This window comes from Scyliorhinus torazame, chromosome 2 (genome assembly GCF_047496885.1).
Source record: "Scyliorhinus torazame isolate Kashiwa2021f chromosome 2, sScyTor2.1, whole genome shotgun sequence".
NCBI lineage: Eukaryota > Metazoa > Chordata > Chondrichthyes > Carcharhiniformes > Scyliorhinidae > Scyliorhinus > Scyliorhinus torazame.
The window spans coordinates 126,990,773-127,005,633 of record NC_092708.1 but is presented as its reverse complement, the minus strand read 5'-3'; the positions used below and the strand labels follow the sequence as shown (position 1 = coordinate 127,005,633).

Genomic DNA, 14,861 nt, shown 5'->3' with positions numbered 1-14,861 from the left:
TCGTCATTTTGAGTTAGAATCATTAAAACCTCCTCATTTTTCTCTCCTTCCCTTTCAAAGTACCTTTTAAGCATATTTACATGACACACTCGGTGAGTCTTCCTTCTATCTGGTGTTTTTACCACATAATTCACCTCACTTAATTTCCTTTCAATCTGATATGGTCCACAAAACCTTGCTTTTAAAGGTTCGCCTACCACTGGTAACAATACTTTATCTCGACTGGCAAAACTACGAACTTTGGATTTCTTGTCCGCTACCCGTTTCATCACATTTTGTGCAACTTTTAAATGTTGTCTAACCAATTCACCTGCTCTACTTAATCATTCCCTAAAATTTGACACGTAATCCAATAATGTAATTTCCGATTTCTCACTCACCAATTTTTCCTTAATCAATTTAAGTGGTCCTCTAACCTCACGATCAAAAATGAGTTCAAAAGTACTGAATTTGGTTGATTCATTAGGTGCATCCCTAATTGCATACAGCACGAATGGAATTCCTTTATCCCAATCCCCTGGATAATCTTGGCAATAAGCCCTCAATACTGTCTTTAATGTCTGAAGCCACATTTCTAACGCTCCCATGCGATTCTGGATGGTATGCAGTTGATTTAAATTGTTTTATTCCTAAGCTATCCATAATTTCTTCGAATAACCTTGAGGTAAAATTTGATCCTTGATCCAATTGTATTTCTGTGGGTAGTCCATATCCAGTAAAGAATTTAAGTAACTCCTCCACAATCTATTTAGCTGTAATATTACGTACTGGAATGGCCTCTGGAAACCTAGTAGACGTATCCATTATAGTCAAAAGATATTGATTCCCACTTTTCATTTTAGGAAGCGGTCCTACGCAATCAATTAAGACCCTTGTAAAAGGTTCCTCAAATGCTGAGTTGGGTATTAAGGGTGTTGATTTTATCACTGCTTGAGGTTTCCCTATCACTTGACATGTGTGACATGGTTGACAAAATTTAACTACATCTTTATGTAGTCCAGGCCAATAAAAATGTTTCTGGATTTTAGCTTGAGTTTTCCTTATTCCCAAATGACCTCCCACTGGTACCTCATGTGCAACTCGCAACACCTCCTTTCTATACCCTACCGGCAATACTACTTGATGAACTTCTGCCCACTTTTCATCCACCTGCATATGTAAAGGCCTCCATTTTCTCATCAAGACATTGCTTTTACGGTAATAACACTCTGGTATAGAGCAAATTCCTCTTCCGTGTATGCTTTCTGATACATCTGTTTTATTTCTACATCTTTTTGTTGTAACTCCATCAATTTTCCTGAACTAAAAATATCCACCTCATTCTCCACCTGCTCTTGTTCTTTTTCAACCATCTGATCAAAAATCGTTTCTGATAATTGCACTCCAACTTCATCTTCACTCTTTGATTTCTCGTCTTGTCTTAACCTATGACTTTGCGACCTTGTTACTACACAATCCGGAGAAATCCCAGGATATTCGTCCTTCAACACTTCAGTTGTCTGATTTTCCACTGGCTTATCAACCACAGTAGGCATCGCTCCCACCTGCCATCCAGCTATATCATTGCCCAAGATTAACTGTATTCCTGGACAAGATAGTTTCTCTATTACTCCTACTACCACTTCACCACTCTTCACAAGACTTTCCAACCTTACCTTATATAATTGAACACTACTCCTATCACCCTGAATTCCACATATTACCACCTTTTCTGGCAACATTCTTCACAAACTACATAACTCCTCATCTCTTACCATTAAAGATTGACTAGCTCCCATATCTCTTAAAATTGTGACTTCTTTACCTGCTCCTCCTGATACACATGAGTAAACTTTACCCGCACAAGTAAATTCTTTAAAGAGATCTGGCACCTTCTTATCAATCACCTCTTGATCAGGCTGTACAATCTTTTGCACCTCCTTCGCTTCACTTGGGCTTTCCTTTACCACTTTAACAAACCCCACTGTCTTATCCTGTTTTACCACATCAGCCTTCCCAATGCTTTTCTTCAACCACCAACACTGTGTCTTTACATGGCCTAGTTTATTACAGTGAAAACATTTGAAAATTTTCATTTCTTTTCCACCCCCCTGGATTTCTTTTTTAATCTGAGGTACACTCTCCTTATTATTGCCCATCAGATCACCTTTACCTTTACTACTTGAGTATTTCTCATGTCCCCAGTTTCTATCCCTCACAGGCTGAAACTGATGTTGGAAACCAAGCTTTGATTTATGAACTAATTCATAATCATCTGCCATTTCTGCTGCTAATCTCACAGTTTTAACCCTCTGCTCTTCCACATGAGTTCTCACTACATGAGGAATTGAACTTTTCAACTCCTCCAAAAATATAATTTCTCTGAGAGCCTCCTACGTATGGTCTATTTTCAAAGCCCTTATCCACGTATCAGAATTACTCTGTTTGATCCTTTCAAAATCCATGTATGTTTGACCAAATTCTTTCCTTAAATTTCTAAACGTTTGTCTGTAAGCTTCAGGCACTAGTTCATATGCACCTAAGATGGATTTGTTCACCTCCTTATACGTTCCAGATACCTCCTCTGATAGTGATGCAAACACTTCACTAGCCCTACCCACCAGCTTTGTTTGAATCAGTAATACCCACATGTCCTGTGGCCATTTCATTTGTTTAGCCACCTTCTCAAATGAAATGAAAAAGGCTTCCACCTCCTTCTCGTCAAACCTTGGCAATGCTTGGACATATTTAAATAGATCCCCACCGAGCCTTCGACTTTGACGCTCTTTCTCACTATCCCTATCACTATCAACCAACTGTACGTTTCCCTTTCCGTCTGCCAATTTTAACTGACTGTCATGTTTCATGGCCATTGTCTGAAGTTCAAACTCTCTCTCTTTATCTTTTTCCCTGATCTGTATCTCCCTTTCTCTTTCTTTTTGTTCTGCTAGGGCTATTCTTTCTGTTTTCCTTTCTTCTCTCTCTTTTTCCTCTCTCTCTTTCTTTCTCCCCTCTCTCTCTTTCGTATTCAAGCTGCTTTAATTCTTTCTCATGTTCCATTTGTTTAAGTTGTAACTGAACTTTTGCCATTTCCAATGAGCCAAACTGTATCTCAGGCAACTTTAAATGCTTAGCCACCACCATAATTACCTCATCTTTCCGCATTTTGTCAGGTAATGTTAATTGCAATGTTTTTGCCAAATCTAACAGTCTGCTTTTAGTCTCTGTCCATAATGTACTGCGTGTGACAGTCTCCACCCCAAAAAACTTCAGAGCCTCTGAAAGAGCCATTGTCCACAACACACTCCCTACTTAAACTAAAATACCACACCTGAAAAGCACCCACAATATGCTCACCCCTCACTGTCTTTAAGTTCACAAAGCCAATCCAATAGATAGACTTTTATCCCGGACGAGCCCCCAATTTGTTATGGGCCAGAATTTAGGGAACCCCAAAGTGTATCATGGAGTTCACCTGACCCACAACTTTTAATAGATTGTGGTATGGGGAGCACATGGCCCACTCTACAGGTGTGGTACAGCAGAAATGGAAAAGTATTTTTTAAAGCAAAACAATGTTTATTCTATGAATTCAGGTTAGCCTTTTTAAAACAAACAGTGAACAACTTAGCAACCACTAATTCAAATGCAACCCCCAAAGAATACAACACTAAGTAATCCTTAATCACTTCCCAAACAACATCCTGAAGACAAAAGAAACACCTTTTAACAGAAGCACATTAGGTTTACATTCACTACTGAGAACATTTATAATTCTGAATTCACCAAATGATCAAGAGATAGTCTTTTCATGGCAGAGAGAACAGCAGTACACCTGCTTAGTCTGGCTTCAGCTCCAACACTGAAAACGAAACTAAAACACAGCCTGCAGCAAATAGCCTAAAATGAAAGTAAAAAGCTGACAGACAGCCCAGCTCCACCCACTTTCTGACATCACTGTTAAACACCCATTTCTTAAAGGTACATTTCTTAAACATCCATTTCTTAAAGATACCCTCACATGACATCAGACTGTTTGAGACCACCACCTCCGGATCTTGCATGTGTATGCATGCTATCCGGGGAGCGTGAATGACAGCTACCTCCCCGTAGATCCCCAGCGTCTTCGAGGACTATGCAGGATGGCGTGTTGGCTTTAGGAGGCAAGCGGTACCCGCTGAGGTCATGGCCATTGACGCTGGTGCAGAGGCCTGAGGCTAAGGCGGAGACCTGATATAACGAGGCCCATGCTGCCACCTGTGCTGTCATTGAGGGGTGCACCGGAGTGCTCAAAATGCGGTTCCATGCCTGGGCTGCTCTGGTGGTGCACTGCAGTACACCCCGCAGAGGGTCTTTTGCTTTGTGGTGGTCTGCTGTGCCCTCTGCAACGTGGCACAGCAGCGCGGCGACATGCTGGAGGAGGGACATGCGGCCTTTTCTTCTTCTGAGGTGCAGCTGGAGGACGAGATCTGGGAGGAGCCGCAGGATATGCCAGAGGATGGAGGACAGACAGCTGCATATAATAATAATAATAATCATTATTATTGTCACAAGTAGGCTTACATTAATAGTGCAATGAAGATACTGTGAAAAGCCCTAGTCGCTACACTCCAGCGCTCGTTCGGGTACATGGAGGGAGAATTCAGAATGTCCAAATTACCTAACAGCACGTCTTTCAGGACTTATGGGAGGAAACCGGAGCACCCAGAGGAAACCCACGCAGACACGGGGAGAACATGCAGGCTCCGCACAGCCAGTGACCCAAGCCAGGAATCGAGCATAGGTTCCACCCCCCTAATCACTCCTCCCCATCACACCACCCTCTTCCGACCACCCTGTTCTACCCTCCAAGGGCCTGTGTAACATCACTCCAGGGTGATGGACCTATGTATATACTAGGTTGGAGGGTGATGATCACGCGTTGTGAGGAAAGCTCTGGCGCTCCTCGGTTTATGCCAAAGCCTGATTCCCGTCTTTCTGCTGACAGCGCGCTCACACCCATCCTCTGACCGGGGTCTGCATTGGAGTGTTTGATCTTTGGACCCCTGTGTCTGAGGGAGCGTGTGGAGGGGGCAGCAGAGAGCAACAGTTGGTGGGGGTGCAGGCAGGTCTGCTGTGAAGAATAATGTGACCGAGGCTTCACATTTATCAGGTGTAACATGTTTTAATAATGAACTAATGACATTTCCATTCCCCCTAGCTACAGAAAGTGAACTCCCTCTTACCCCTTACCCTGTGTCCACTCAGTGCTCCTCAATCTTCTAGTTCTTTCATGCTCTACTGGTAGGTCGAGGTGAGTCCCTAGGATGCACATCAGAGGTGTGGGCAGACTGTTGCTTTCCGTGCCCGTGGTCTTTAATGCCCTTGGCGGACGACATCTGGAGGGCCTGGAGCCAGGGGCCTCGGCAACTTCCCGGTGTCACAGGTGTCGCTGTGCTACCCTGCTCTGCCCGCTGCCCTTGAGATGTGCCCGTGTCAGGGGGGCGGATTCAGGAGAACTGGAGACCGCCATTGTCTCCTTGGTGGCAGACCCTGGGTTGGCCTCCCCAGCACTTCCTCATCCCTGACGGTGCCTGTAGGTGTTGGAGCTGGAGTAAGCTCCAGAGGTCTCCGAGTCATCTGGCTGTGACAGCCCTGGCGGCTCCCCATTGTCTGCACCATGGCATTGATGCTCTCAGCAATTCTCCTCAGTGACTGAGCCATGCTCTGCAGTGCCTCGGGAATGCCCACCTGGGACTGGAGCACATCCCTCAATGACTTGGCCATGATACCAAGGCCCTCAGCCATGGCTGCCATAGACTGAGCCATGCCTTGGAACCACCACTTAAAACTCAGACATCGTGCTCCAGACTTTCCACTGCGGTCGCCACCCGAGCAGTGTTGACCTCGGTGCCACGCATTGTCGGCAGCATCTCCTACCCCCGAAGCCTTTGGACTCCTCCAATTGGCTATGCAGTGGCTGGAATGTACCTGACACCCCCTCCTGGCCTATCATCTGCATCAGCTCCGGGATAACCTTGTCCAAAGACTTGTCATCTGACTGGGACCCAGCTGAGTCCTGGGATCCAGCAGACCTGTGACTGCTGTCTACCTCAGATGTTCCTGCCTCCACCTGATGTGCATCACCAGCTGTGTGGTGCTCACCTGATTTGCCCCAAAAGCCTGTCCACTAATGTCGCCCACTGAGGTGTGTGTGTCTGTGCTAGTGGAAGGTAAGGGTGATAGTTTGTGATGCCTCGATGATTGTCGCCTCAGAGCTCTCCTCCGAGACAGTCTCTTGGGTGGCAGATGGGCGGGGGAACGTTGATATGCGCTTGGCTGGGATGATGGTGTTGAAGGCAGAGCTGTAGTCAATGAATAGGAGTCTGATGTAGGAGTCCTTGTTGTTGAAATGCTCTCGGGATGAGTGCAAGGCCAGGGAAATACTGTCTGCTGTGGACCCGGTTGATGTGTTTTAATTGTTCTTGGTCTACTGATTCCTAAGTGCATGTGGATGCAGACATGGATCCTGTACTGTGATTGATATCCTGTTGCCCTCCCTCATAGTGTTATCTCTAAAATTACACCTAGGTGTTGACGCTGGCGTCAAAGGGCCTCCTGGCCCAGTGATTCCATGGTCCACAGGGGGCCAGCACGGTGCAAGAGTGCTGCACGCAGCGGCGGCGCCGATACGCGGCCCTGCACTGCCGGCCACGGGCTGGCGTGGAACCACACAGCGGGCCGGCACGGAAGAAGGTAGGCCCCCCCAGATCGTGCACACCCACGGATCGGTGACCCCCGATCGCGAGCCTGGCCATCGTGGAGGCCCCACCCAGAGTCTGATCCCCCCGCCCACGTCCGAGCTCCCACTGGGTGGAACCATGTTACAACTACGCCGGTGGGAACTTGGCCGGTCGACCATGGAAAATCGTCGCGCGGGCCTCTTTCATTGGCCCCCGACCGGTGCTGCGTCAGCCACGCTTGCGGCTGGCAGCGATTCTCTGGTCACCGGAGCCCGCGCCGGCTCGGAGAATCCCGGCTATAGAATCATATAGCACAGAAAAGGCCCTTATGCCCATCGCGTCTGCACCAATCAAAACAACCGCCTAACTATTCTAATCCCATTTCCCAGCATGTGGCCCATAGCCTTGTATGCCCTGGGATTGCAAGTGCATATCTAAATACTTCTTAAATGTTATGAGGGTCTCTGCCTCCACCACCCTCTCAGGCAGCGAGTTCCAAACTCCCACACCCTCTGGATAAAAAAAGATTTTCCTCTAAACTTCCTGCGCCTTACCTTAAATCTATGCCCCCTGGTCATTGACCCCTCCACTAAGAGGAAATGCTTCTTTCTGTCTATGCACCTCATAATTTTATACATCTCAATCATGTCCCCCCTCAGTTTCCTCTACTTCAAGGTAAATAATCCAAGTCCATCTAAACTCTCTTCATAGTTAAAACTCTCCAGGCCAGGCAACATCCTGGTAAAATTTCCTCTACACCCTTTCCAGTGCTATCTCACCCCTCCTATATTGTGGATTCCAGAACTACACACAGTACTCTAGCTGTGGCCTAACCAACATTTTATACAGTTCCAGCATAACCTCCCTGCTCTCAAACTCTATGCCTCGGCTAATAAAGGTAAGTATACCATATGCCTTCTTAACCACTGTATCCACTTGCTCTGCTATCTTAAGGGATGGGTGTACATGCACATCAAGCTCCCTCTGATCCTCACTGCTTCCTAGGATCCCAAGTTTATCATGTATTCCCTTGCCTTTTTTTGCCCTGCCCAAGTGCATCACCTCACACTTATCCGGATTGAATTCCATTTGCCACTGACCAGCCCATGTGACCAGCCCATCTATATCCTCCTGTATTTGAAGGCAATCCTCCCCACTATTTATCACTTCACCAATTTTCATATCATCCGCAAACTTACTGATCAACCCTCCTACCTTCATAACTAAATAATTTATATAAACTACAAACAGTAAGGACCCCAACACTGATCCCTACGGGAACCCACTGGACTCGGGCTTCCAGTCAGAAAATTCCCCCTGGACCATCACCGTCTGTTTCCTGCCACTCAGCCAATTTTAGATCTAATTTGCCAAATTTCCTTGGATTCCATGGGCTCTTAGCTTCACTATCAGTCTCCCATGTGGGACCTTATTATCAAAAGCCTTACTGAAATCCAAGTAGACTGTGTCAAATGCATTTCCCTCATCTACACACCTGGTCATGGTTGGGACGTTCCTTTGTCTGAACGAGCAGCTTTTCCTCTTTGTCTTGATATGTGGTGGAAAACACGTGCCTGAGGAACACGGGCCTATGGCTGTGTCCTGTTCCTTTTTATCCTGAGACCCTCTGGTCCTGGTAGTTTGCTTTTGCTTTTTCCTGTCTTTGTTAGTTTAATGGGCGGCGCTGACCGCACTGATTATAATCTGAATGTATTGCATGAAATTTGCTGGTCCTCTCGGTATAAATAAGTGGAATGGTGATCATTCTCTAATGTGCCTGAGATTGGCGGGAAGATCTTATCCTAATTTTCGTGGTAACTGCGAGCAACCGTTGTATGGGAAGGCGTGCACCATTTTGCCATATTTTCCAAGTCTTATCCTTCTCTCTCTGGTTCTCTAGTAGTGCGCATAGGCTCATCAAGTTAGGTCTAATGACTGTGCTGGGCCAATCATATTGCTGTTCTCCTGTCCCCTTCTGTATCTATGTGTGTTGAAACATTTTTGTGGAGCTGTACCATTTCCTTGTTTTGTTGTAATTACAATGAAAAACTTCAATAAAAATACTTTATAAAAAATTGTGATTTTTAATTAATTGCCAATTGTGAGAACTTCAACAGCATGCCCTATGGAGGAGCAGGTCATCATTAACACTCCCTGGATTTTACCTTAAATTGCACGTGTGCGGACACCAGACATTCCTGTCAGTTTCACAGAGTAATGATGGCAAGCACGAGTTTCACCGCCATGACCACTACAAATTTTGTGCCAGTGTTTTCTTCATGGTCGCTCAGAGTTGAAGTGGTTAATTACAGAAGTATGCAGGAATTACTGAGTTTCATTTACATTTTCTCCTTCATTAATAACAATTGTATCTCGATTAGTTTAAAATAGTTTGTAGTTTTAGCTGGTAAAATTGGTCAAATTAACATTGAATATGTGGAAGATGTACTTTTCCCGATAAGTCATACCAGTTCTATAAATGGGGAGTTTCCTCTGCCTGGCTGAAGGGCTATTTTTGGAGGGCCAGCCTATTTGGTGGAATTGCCAATAACTTACAGCACCTGATGTTATCAGGACGCTGTAACCTCTGCTTTCGGACCAGAACTGGAAGTCGGCTCCCATTCCTTCGACCAGCGGACACGTGGCTTCCCCCGCTGCTGACCTCACTATTGTGCATCAACATCACTGTCAGCGATGGCAGAAGCACTGACACTGCATGTGTGAGGCATGTGCGTTCTGCAGTTCAATGTCAGCAAACACAGCTATATTAAAAAGACCAAACTGATTCAGGTGGTCATTCCTAAGTAAACTTTCCATATTAAGAGGCATATACTGACAGTTCTATTATTTTGCTGCTGTACGTTATCTTTGTAAAAATGGCATACTGCTTCATTCACATGTATTGAATGGCATGAAGTTGATGTATTGGATAGTAGTTACATACGACACTCAGATATAGGGCTAGGAAATGCAAGTGTAAGTCCTATTTTAACAGCCTGGTACATGTTAATGACTGCCAATCAAATTCTCTGGCTTTGAAAATGAATCCTTATAAATGTGGAGTCACGTTCCCTCGGATTGTGAATTGTGGGATGACATTTCAAAGAAAGTAATACTTTTCTTACTTTCCTGTTCTGCCTCTTCCTTTTCTCTGTCTGTCTGTCTGGCTGGCTCTCTCTCTCTCTCCCTTAATCCAATATTTCTTTCCCTTTTTTTTATTTTTCTTTTTGTCCCTAATATGAATTCACCTCATTTAATTCAGCCTTTTTCTCTGCTGTTCCTTTCCCAATCCTTTAATCAGATTGGTTAAGAAGATACTCTGTTGGTTTGTCTGTTTATTAAGGTCCGAGCTGCCTTGTTTCCCTTGTTTGTCCCCATCATCAGCTCAAACTTTCAACAACTTAGTGAGCAAAAGGTTTTTGAGCTAAAGGATGCAGGGACAAGTCTAACCAATGGCATATGCCCTATCTTAGCAAAACCTAGTGCTTCGTAAACATCACATTAGTTGTTTTTATTGTACATTGTAACAATGATAAAGTGCACGTAGGAGGAATGTATAAATTCATGTGCATATAACACTGGCAGAGCAACTTATCTGGCAGAATTCTGAAATATGTAAATTGATCCTGGCAAAGTCATAATTTTCAAATTGTTACAAACTCCCAAGTTTGCCCCTCATATAATTGGTCACCATGGCTAATGGCGTATCATTCCTGCCGTATGCAAATTTTGATACATGCAGTGGCTTTATATCCCCCATCTACTGAGTAAAATACATGTAGCAGAAAAATCTCATTCACTGAAGATCTTTTAGTGACATTAAAAAATACATTTTGTAACAAATATTGGCTCACGGTTAAGTTACAAAGTGCTGAAATGTGTAATCTGAAAGATTGTATTCAAACAGTTTTCACTTTGTCCGCTTTTCAAACAAATACTGATAATGGTTATTAAATTTTGGTCCGACAGCACCATTACCCAAATGTTCAATCAATGCATGTGTTTTCAGAACAGCTGGAATATACTCAAGAATACTATTTATTTAGGATTATAAGATCAATATATAGACCCTCTGCCCTATTTAACTAATTCCACTGATAATTAATAACTGCCTATAGTTACAATCCAAAAATATATTTTCCATGTGAAATACCTTTTATTTTCATATTTAGCTTGAATTATTGCATAAAATATTTGATATTGCGATCAGATATAAAATGTGTGGTTTTAGTAGCACATGTCAGTATATATTATTGAAACATATTTAGCATTTCCTAGATTGAAAAATTGTATTTAAGTAGCTTCCAGAGTAGTTGACGTTTGTACATTGTGGCTTAAGATGGTGGGGTATTGATGTAAAAACTAAACCTGACCATTGAGCACAAATACCCCATTTTAAACATGCATAACCCCCATAATTTTATTTGCCAGATAATTTAGGCTGTAATAATACATTAAATAATTCTAATGTCCTTTTTAGCACAAATCATTGTACCATGTAAATTATCTAATCTGTGGTAAATGTACACTGTTTTCTTCACTTGCAATGAATACCTTGTAAGCAGTTTCATTAGATCCTAAACAAGCAGACAGCAGACAATAGAAGCATACTAATGGTGCTGGTACCTACCATCTGTATCAGCAGCTGCTCTCCAGCATCTGTACAATATGTTTGAACCGAGAGAGCCACTAATCTGCATAATAAGAAGAGGGCTTATCCCTGTATGGCTAATCATTGCAAGGAATCGATGCACTCCATTCCCTCACTGTATCCACAACAAAGTTGTAGCCTGTTTACTTTATCCTCCAGATACACAGAGGTCAAGTGTAATAGTCAGTCTTTGATTCTGCCTCCAGCTACATTTTTATACTCCTGATAATTGGAGCTTTTTCATGAACACCTTAACTAACTGTATATATGCTAAATTGCTGCATGTGTTTCTTCAGAGATTTGATCACTTGTCTAAGTGATCCCAGCATGTTAAATGTTTACAATTATATGGTTGTATTTTTTAACTCCTTTTCACAGATCAAAGATTGTTGCCTTCTTCTGGGTCTGTTTTTTTTGGGAACCAGGTAGTAGAACCAGTTACCAAGCTTGTCTTTTCTCATAATAAATTAAGAACCATACCCATAGTTTGAAAGGCTGTGGCACCAAAAGGGTATCGCCATTAGAACTAGAAGCTCTCTCAGAGAAGCTCCAGTGCCTTTGCTTAGATAAATTACTCGTGCTATCTTAGTGAGTGGATAATATGAATGCAAACACTAGCAAGGTCTACCTATGCTAAAGTAGGTCCAGCTCTTTAAGTAGCCGGCACTCATTAAACCTCCTCTGAAAGCCTCCCAGGAGCCAGCATGCCTGCATAAGTATATACCGTAAAAGGTCTCTGAGATTTACGAGGAACCTCTCCATCTTGTACTGAGGCACTATCTGATAAACAAGCAATTTTAGCTGCAGGCTAAATGATGCTCTTTGAGGCTTTGATTTACAATGCCAGGAATGATGTATTTGTAGTTCTGCTCTAAGGCTTTGCTGTGGGCCTGCTGTGATTACTCATCCATGAATAGAAGCACAGGCTAAAATCTCCAACTAGCAGGTCAGTGATTCTCCAGTCAATGAGGAAATACGTAGAAGTTTTTTAAAAATTTGGGCAAAAGAAATATGATCTAAAATATATGGGGGCAATAAATAAACCAAGCTATATAATACCGTAGATTTGTCAAAGATGTCCATTATTTTGACATTGTCTGGCATGATTATATAATAAGCTTAATGCAATTTAAAGTGAGACAAATATCAATTTCAGTTCATATCCACTCTAATAGGAATAGAACAGATACTTGGACCCTGCTCATAGATGGTGTAGATATTTTTCAGTAATTCCTAGTTATAAAAATGACACATGTGTTTCTACAAGTGTGAGGGTAGACTACTGCGTAGCACTGAGGGAATCAACGTATACAAAACAGTGAACCAGAGCTTTCCCAGCCAATAACTATTTGCTTCTGCTGTGGTCTAGGGAACCAATACCTCAATTTGCACTCCAAAAGTATGGCTCTGTTCTTGGTGCAAGCCAATTTTTTTGTTCACTTCATTAACTTTGTCACTACATATATTAGCTGTCACTGATAAGTGATTCAATTCACTTCGAACTTCAGTGCAGTACATGTGGAGCTACGTAAAAGAAACCTGGTGTTGGCCACGATATACAGACGCAGCTGCTGTGCCATGATTAGAATGGCGCTGCAGGCTTTCGATCAGGACTGAGTACAGGTGGCACTGCAGCACAAAATCAATCACACAATAAAGCACCGCCCCATTCTCTGGCTGTCTGTAATTATTGAATCCTGGCTGTTCCTGCTCAAAAACTACAAGATCATTGATCGAGAAAAAAACAATCACTTAGTTAACCTGAATCCTAATGATCACTAGTTAGTTAAATTTAAATTTATGAAATTGACTTGCAAGTGAGAATATTTGTTGCAAAATGACAATGTTTTTTTTAAGTGCCTATGGCTTAGCAATTTGTTCAGGATTTGTTTTCACACCTTGCTACTGTAATGGTTGATGTACATGTCCTGTATACATTTTAAATCACTTGGGGCGAGTGAACCCATGTCCTAAATTCAATCTTAAAGTGTCATCATTTCTTTATAGGAGTGTTATAACCCCAGCGGAAGTCTCGGGATAGGAACCATTAGGTTTCCTGTGCCCCCTGGAATACTAACTTCCCCGGTAATGGGGCGGGGCTTCCCCATAACAGGTGTAGCCCCTCGAGGATAAAACCCCCGGGGAATGGTGGTGTTTGACTGTAACTATTAATAAACCTCTTTGTGCTTTCCGAACTACCGTTTGTGCGTGGCTGTTTACCTCAGATCCAACACTGCCAATGAAGATTCAGTGGAGATGCCATCAACACCGGTTGCTACTCGCCCGGTCTACCTCACCAGGCCCCACTGGAAGCAATCACCATGTCGCTCTTTGGGAATGAGAGCCAGTGGGCAGCACGGTAGCACACATGGCTAGCACTGTGGCTTCACAGTGGCAGGATCCCAGCTTCGATTCCCCACAGGGTCATTGTCTGTGTGGAATCTGCACGTTCTCCCCATGTCTGCGTGGGTTTCCTCCAGGTGCTCCGGTTTCCTCCCACAGTCCAAAGACGTGCAGGTTAGGTGGATTGGCCATGCTAAATTGCCCTTAGTTTCCAAAAAGGTTAGGACGGATTAGTGGGTTATGGAGATAGGGTGGAAGTGAGGGCTTAAGTGGGTCAGTGCAGACTCAATGGGTCGAATGGCCTCCTTCTGCACTGTATGTTCTATGTCTCTATGTATCTATGTAACGCGCAGGTACGGATGACTAGGGACAGTACGTCGAGTGGATGCATTCCGTACTAATGTGATTATTGGTGACAAGTGCCAAACTGTTATCTTGCTGACAGTTTGTGGGGGGCCCACATACAGCATTATAAAAAGCAGAACGCACCCGGTACCTCATTCGCCTCCCTGGTAGCCTTGGTGGGGGAGCACTTTGATAATGCGCCATTTCCATTTCCACATGGCCAGCCAGGACCAAGGCGAAGGTATCAGCGAATTTCTGGCTCCGTAAACTTGCTGAGACTTGTGCGTTCACACTTCCGGTTGCGGCTATGCGGAGCTAAGTTGCACATTCGGCAGCTCCTGCTAAAAACGGACTTTTGGGCTCTTTTCAGAGCCCCCAACGGCATTTTTTCGAAGTTTCCCGGTGTGGGAAGGAGATTGCAATAGGTCTCCGACAGTGTATGGCTTGGACCAGGAGCGCGGCGACTAAAAAAGTGGTGGTGATCCCAAAGAAAGTGCGAGGGAAGAAGAGCAAAATGGCGGCGGGCGTGGACCAGGCAGCGTGGATGCAGTGGGCGCAGGAGCAGCAGGAGGTTATCCAGCGCTGCTTCAGGGAGATTAAAGTGGACCTGCTGGAGCCGATGAAGGCTTCTATCGACAAGCTGCTGGAGACCCAGATGGCCCAGGGGGTGGCGAGGTCCGACAAAAGGTCTCCGACAACGAGGACGAGATCTTAGGCCTGGCGGTAAAGGTGGAGGCGCACGAGGCGCTCCACAAGAAATGGCAGGAACGGTTCGAGGAGATGGAGAATCGGTCGAGGCGGGAGAATTTGCAGATTCTGGG

General features: G+C 44.1%; 1 long non-coding RNA gene across 1 annotated transcript; it reads right to left on the bottom strand.

Moving 5' to 3' along the window:
- Positions 1 to 3,684: 3,684 nt before the first annotated feature.
- Positions 3,685 to 11,439, bottom strand: LOC140407791 (uncharacterized). The gene is made up of 2 exons (XR_011939803.1): positions 11,332 to 11,439; positions 3,685 to 4,492 (listed from the first exon to the last, which is right to left on the bottom strand). It is a non-coding gene; the product is annotated as an uncharacterized lncRNA (long non-coding RNA).
- Between the last annotated feature and the right edge of the window lie 3,422 nt (positions 11,440 to 14,861).